A 7391-nucleotide genomic window follows, 5' to 3' on the forward strand; every position below is an offset into this window, starting at 1 on the left:
TCCATCTGATTGAATCCACTCCAGTTAGTTGATATGAATGTTATAAAGCAAAATTGGAAGCACAGACTTGATATCTATCTATCTATCTATCTATCTATCTATCTATCTATCTATCTATCTATCTATCTATCTATCTATCTATCCATCCATTCATTCATCCATCCATCATTTCTCTATCTATCCATCCATATATCTATATATTCACCCACCCATCCATCTATCCATCCATCTAGATATCTATCTAGATATCTATCTAGACATACATACATACATACATACATACATACATACATACATACATACATACATACACACACATATACACACATACACACATACACACTTACATCTAGATATCTAGATATCTATCTAGATAGACAAACATACATAGATTTGCTCAAAAGATCTGGATGTGGCAGATTTAAGACTGAAAATCGAAGGAAGGGAGGGAGAAATGAAGGGAGGGAGGGAGAAAAGAAGGAGGGAAGGAAAGAAGGAAGGAAGGAAAGAAGGAAAACACCCAAAGTTGCTTTTTCAAGACACAACTGGACTTTATTGCTTTTCTGGAAGACATTTTGCATCACATCCAAGAAGCTTCTTCAGCAAAGAAAGTAGGACTTTATCTCCATTCTCTGAATGAATACAAAGTCTCCACTGAACCTGTTTTTCAAGGAGCTTCTTTGAACCTCACTGGACTTATGCAAATACCATCATGAAATGATCCCCTTTATAAGCAGGATCCCCTTTTTTCATCTTTACATTCTCTTCAAACCGTCATATCTCAAACCAGAGAAAACCTGTTCACAAAGATACTATGAATTTCCTCTTGTTTTCCTTTTCAATTCTAGCCATGGCAAAATGTAAGAACACCATTTTAGAGAAAGCAAGTGTGATGTTTGTTTTCAGATGCACCGGAATCCTGATAACTTCTTGATTCTTACTTTTTTTAGGGTCCCTATCTGAGGTTCAGCTTGTGTCATTGGGGCCAGAAACTGTAAGAACAGGAGAAAGTCTAAATTTGCTTTGTAAAGTTACTGGTGTCTCCATCACTAGTAGTAGCTATATTTGGCACTGGGTTCGTCAGCCTCCAGGGAAAGGCTTAGAATCGATAGCCAGAATTTACCCCCATGATGGAAGAAAATCGTTTTCACCTTCTCTTCAATGCCGCACCACCATTGCTTCAGACAACTCCAAGAATGAATATTCCCTTCAGTTGAACTCCTTGTCAGCTTCTGACACTGCTGTGTATTATTGTGCAAGACAGGCACACTGACTCATTTTGCCTTCTCTTCCGAACAAAAGCAGGAAACTGATTCTGACTGACTTCTCTTCCATGCAGTAAATCAACATTCAGACAAGTGAAATTGAAAGAAAGGTTTCTGAAATAATCCACAGATTTAACAGCCGTCTTTCGCTATCTGAAATCTCAAACAAAAAGAAGAGCTAGACTTTTTTCTCAGGACACTACAGTTAAATCATACATTGACAACACAGTGCTTTCCGCAGGATTTCTCACATCTACTACTCTAAATTCATAGACTTGCTGTTCATATTAGTATAATTCCAAACAATGCTAATTACAGATAGTCCTTATGACCATAATTGAGTCCCAAATCTCTGTTGTTAAGCGAGACATTTGTTGAGTGAGGTCTGCCACATATTATGACCTTTGGTTGCCACAATGCAAAAAAGATCCTGAGATTCTTCTACATCCAATGGAACATTCACAAGTCCAACACAATGGATCGGATATCACCTTTAAAACCCTTCATGGGATCAAACCTGGATATCTGATGAATCTTGTCCCAATTATATCTTCCTTTTGCACCCAACGCAGTTTAATTTTATATATCTGCTATTTTTCCCTTACTCCTGTGACCCCAAAACTCTTTTTTCCAGCAGTCCTCAACTAAAATTCTCAATTACTTTTCATTTCTATTGCTTAAGTAAAGAAAGCAGAAGATTAACAAATAGAACTCTGGGGAGTTATGGAAACAATGGCAAATTGAACAGCTTGATGGGCTTTAGTGGTCAGGAGACTAAAATCTTTCAGCAATTAAGAACAGTGAGAGAAATCAACCATAGTCCTTCCTGAGGTCTTTGTAAGATCCTTTCTTTGAAATATTTGTCTCTCAATTTAGAATTGGGGCAATTGCTGAGCTATTGTGGATGGCTGAAGAATGTCAGCCTAGACTCAAGCCATAGTTACCTAGATTTGCCATAATTCTGGGACATTTGGGGAAATGTCAAGGGAAAAACCACAGGAACACAAACTTCCCACCTGTTTATATGCCTCAGATAGATTTTCTGAATAGCCAAGTGCCAATTAAATAGCAGAATTCAAGAGTAAGTCCAATAGGGGAAATAAGGCTTTTTTTCACTGACAAGATATGATTTTGGTCCCAAAAGGAAACTTGTCCTAATCTACATGATAACGAATATTGGGAAATCAGCCCAAAGATCTTAGTTCAGTTGACATAAGGCAGTGAAAAATCTTAATTTTTTAACAGGCGTTAGACTTGGGTTGTGAATTTGGAAGGAGGGAGGGAGGGAGGATGGAGGGGTAGAGGGAGTTAGGGAAGGAGTGAGGAAGGAACAGACGGAAGGAAAGAAAGAAGGGAGGGAGGAAGGAAGCAGGGAGGAGGGAAGGAGGGAGGGTGGAAGAAAAGGAAGGAAGGGAGGAAAAGGAGGGATGGAGGCAGGGAGAGATTAATGTAAGGAAGGAAAGAAGGAAAAGGATGGACTTTAGATTCTCTATATAAATACAAAGTCTCAAGAGACCTTGCTTTTCTAGGACCGTCTTTATGTCTCACTAGGAATATGCAAATATCATCATGAAATGTTTCTCTTTATGAGCAAGCTCCTCATTGTAGATCTTCCCATTTCCTTCAAATCATACACGTCATACTGGAGGAAAAAGACTTTAAAAAGAGACCATGAATTCCTTGCTGCTTTTCTTTTCGCTGCTAGCCATGACAAAATGTAAGAAAACCATTTTAGAGAAAGCAACTCTGACATTATTTTTTCCCAGGTGCTTTTGAATCCTTATTATTCTTTTCCCCTTTTACTTCTTTACAGTTGTTTTCTGATGTGCTACTTGTATCATCTGGGCCTGAAATTGTAAAACCAGGACAAAATATCTATTTGGTCTGTAAAGTCACTGGTATCCCTCTCGTTGGTGGGGGGCAATGCTTTGCACTGGGTCCGTCGGCCTCCAGGGAAAGGCTTGGAATGGATTGCCAGAAGCCTCTCCACCATTGCTTTAGACAACTCCAGGAATGAAAATTCCCTTCAGTTGAACTCCGTGTCAGCTGCTGACACTGCCGTGTATTATTGCGCAAGAGAGGCACACTGACTAAAGCAACAAACAAACAAACAAATAATCAAAGCAATAAATTAATAAAACGATAAGCAATAAAGCAATAAATAAATAAAGCAAAAATAAATAAACCTGTAATGAATAAAGCCATCAATAAATAAAGCAATACATAAATAAATAAAGCAACAAAGCAATAAAGCAATGAATAAATGAAAAAATAAGGCAATAAATAAATAAAGCAATAAATAAATGAAGCAATAAATAACCAATGGGTGTTGAGAAGTTTGCCCAAAGATCTGGATGGCTGATATAAGACTGAAAAACTGACTTGTTCTAGAAGGATGAGAAATGGTTTATATTGTGATATGAAGGTGGGAAGGTAGGGAGGGATGGAGAGAGGAAGGGAGGGAGGTTACCTGCAGAATCTCCTAAAGAATACAAACTCACCTTGCTTTCTAAGAGTTATTTTATAGCCCACTGATTTATGCAAATATCATGAGGTCTTCTTCTTTAAAAGAAGAACTCTCTTTTTCATAGCCACAAGTTCCTCAAAGTGTACACATTAAATTGGATGAAATTTTGAAAGGAACCATTATGAATTACTGTCTGTTTTTCTTTTTTCTCATAGCCCTGCCAAAATGTGAGGACACAATTTTACCGAAAACAGCAATATGATTTCTTTCTCTGATGTATGTGAATTCTAATTTTTATTTCTCTTACCTCTCTAGGGTCCCTATCTGAGGTTCAACTTGTGTCATCGGGCCCTGGAACTGTAAAACCAGGTCAAAATCTCAATTTGCTCTGTAAAGTTACTGGTGTTTCCATCACTAGTAGTAGCTATGTTTGGAACTGGGCCCGTCAGCCTCCAGGGAAAGGCTTGGAATGGATAGCCAGAATCTACTATGATGGGAGAAAATGGTACTCATCTTCTCTTCAAAGCCGCACCACCATTTCTTCAGACAACTCCAAGAATGAATATTCCCTTCAGCTGAACTCCTTGTCAGCTTCTGACACTGCTGTGTATTATTGTGTAAGAGAAGCACACTGACTGATTTTGCCTTCTCTTCCGAACAAAAACAGGAAACTGATTCTGACAGGGCATTTTCTCTTCCATGCAGCAGATCAACATTCAGACCATGAAATCATTTGAATTCTTAGAGTAACGTCTCACAGAGGAACATTTGTTTTTTTTAAAAAAAAATGTGCTCAGTTATTGATATCTTTTGAATTTTTGGAGGACTTTATCTCCAAAACATTCATTACTGGAGAGACATTGGAACAAGTCCATCCAATGAATAGGAAGAGCAAGTAAGTCAACCAATGGGAGCTTAAACAGATCTGAGTCTGTGCAGAGAATTCAAACAGAAACTTAAGAAACTGCTGCTCTGAGAAGTAAACTAGCTGTCTGTCTGGGCTTGTCTGCTGAAATGAAACTAACTGCTTGTGAATCAATTATCTGTCTGTGCTTTCTGGATTTGAATTTATGCAACAAACTCTTACTGAACATCAACAGTGGACTCAGACAGTGAAATTCATCTTGATACAAGAGCAAAACCGATTCTTCCCAATGTTATAAGCAAAATAGGAAGCACAGTCTTGATGTCTATCTGTCCATCCATCATCTCTCTCTCTATCCATCCATATATCTATATATCCACCCACCCACCCACCCACCCATCCATCCATCAATAACAGCCTTTAAAACCCTTCATATATAAAGCAATAAGAAATAAATCAATAAATACATAAAGTAATAAATAAACCTGGAACAAAGGGTAGCCCAAGGAACATTAAATTATATCCATTTTATTTACTGTGGTGTATTTCTCTCGGGTTTGTTCAACTTTCCATGGATGAGAGGTTAACCGGGAGCTGAGAGACGTCACCTAAAGCTACATCAATACCATGCATGGGCAAAATATCATGATATTGGGGCGCTCTTCTCTCTGTTCACTGGTACTTTCTCAGGTTTAACAGTGCTTGGTGTACGTGTATATTGTGTTTTCTCAAATTTAACCCACAAATTAGCAAAAATGAGTATGAAACAGACGTTTCCTTGGGAAAAAGAAAAGGCCCAATGAAGAGACAGAAGAAGAACCTTCAACATCAAAAAAACAAAACTTTTAACAGACAATACCATGAGTCCTACTTGAAATATGGATTTATCAGGACAGGTGATTCCCACACACCAACCTCGCTCTGAATAGGTTGCGGTGACCAGCTCTCTAATGAGGCAATGAAACCTTCAAAACTGCTTCTCAACTTGAACTCCAAGCACCTTAGATTAAAAGACAAGCCCCTGGAGTATTTTGAAATAAAAAAACGGGAACACGAAGGACAGAAGAAATTTATGAGGGCACCACATCAATAAAGCAGAAAGTACTGAGAGACACAATTGTTGGAGAGGATTAATACATCACCGTGGTACGCACTCCAGGTTGACGAATCTACAGATATCGACAACAAGGCAATACTGCTTGTTTATGTGCAATATCTATATCAGGAGGATGTGCATGAGGATTTCCTAGGTGCACTATCTTTGCCAACCAACACCACAGGAGCAGAACTGTTCAAGTCACTGGATGGTTATATATCAGGACAACTAAAATAGTCCTTTTGTGTCAGCATATGCACAGATGGAGCTGCTGCCATGACCGGACAACTGTCTGGTTTAACTGCTCGGATTAAGGAGGTTGCACCTGAGAGTGAATCTACGCATTGTATCATTCACAGGGAAACGCTGGCAAGCCGAAAAATGTCACTGGAATTTAACAGCGTATTGATTGATGTTGTTAAAGTTAATAACCACATCAAAGCACACGCCCTTAACCCGCGCCTGTTTGAGCAGCTTTGTGAGGAGATGGACGCAGAGCACAGATGCCTTCTCTTATACACAGAAATAAGATGGTTATCCAGAGGAAAATCGCTAGCCAGAGTACTTGAATTACGAGAGCCATTGCAAAGATTTCTCTCAGAAAGGAAGTCACCGCTGGCAGCACATTTCAGTGACAAGGTATGGGTTGCAAAACTGGCTTACCTGTGTGACATATTCAGCCTGCTCAATGAACTCAATCTGTCCCTTCAGGGGAAAATGGCAACTGTTTTCAAGTTGGCAGACAAAGTAGCTGCCTTTAAAGCCAAACTGGAGTTGTGGGGATGGTGCGTGAATAGAGGCATTTTGGACAAGTTTCAGACATTAGCAGGGATTTTAGGCAAGACTGAGCCTGAGCATTCATTCTCCCAGTTGTTGCACGATCACCTGTCTTCGCTTTTAAAAGAGTTCGAGCGCTACTTCCCAAGCACAAAAGACCCACGAACTGGTAAGGAATGGATCCGTGACCCATTTGTCAACAAACCAGGCGAATCTAGCATGTCTGTGCAAGAAGAAGATCAACTGCTGGAGATTGCAATTGACTGCGGCCTTAAAACTACGTTCGAGAGAAGAACTCTGCCGGTGTCCTGAATTAAAGTCATGGCGGAATACTCTGAGATTGCCAAAGAAACAATCTCAGGGTTCTCATTGATTTAGCGTTCTAGTGAGTTAAATTTTAAATCATTTTTTGGTGTAACTATATTTTATTTTGAAGGCATGATTAAATACAATTAAATTTAAATTATTAAATGAACAAAATATAAAATATAAACAATCAACGTCCGCCCCTCAGCGGGCCATGGTAAAATTATCAAACGTTGACCGGTCTGCGGAGATAAAAAGATTGGAGACCACTGACCTGCAGAATCTCCTAAAGAATACAAGTTCACCTTGCTTTCTAAGAGCTATTTTATAGCCAGCTGATTTATGCAAATATCATGAGGTCTTCTTCTTTAAAAGCAGAACCCTCTTTTTGATAGCCACATTTTCCCCAAAGAGTACACATTAAATGGGAGGAAATTTTTTCAGGAACCATTATGAATTACTATCTGTTTTTCTTTTTTCTCATAGCCATGCCAAAATGTGAGGACATAATTTTACCAAAAGCACAATATGATTTCTTTCTCTGATGTATGTGAATTCTAATTTTTATTTCTCTTACTTCTCTATGGTCACTATCTGAGGTTCAACTTGTGTCAT

At 38.8% G+C, this 7391-nt stretch overlaps 1 pseudogene; it reads left to right on the forward strand.

Moving 5' to 3' along the window:
* Window positions 1–5969: 5969 nt before the first annotated feature.
* LOC106550631 (SCAN domain-containing protein 3 pseudogene) lies at window positions 5970–6782 on the forward strand (annotated as a pseudogene).
* The last annotated feature ends 609 nt before the right edge of the window (window positions 6783–7391 follow it).

The sequence above is a fragment of the Thamnophis sirtalis genome, unplaced genomic scaffold (genome assembly GCF_051295495.1).
Source record: "Thamnophis sirtalis isolate CommonGarterSnake01/CBP01778 unplaced genomic scaffold, rThaSir2_p1.2 scaffold_4, whole genome shotgun sequence".
NCBI classification, from domain to species: Eukaryota; Metazoa; Chordata; class Lepidosauria; order Squamata; family Natricidae; genus Thamnophis; species Thamnophis sirtalis.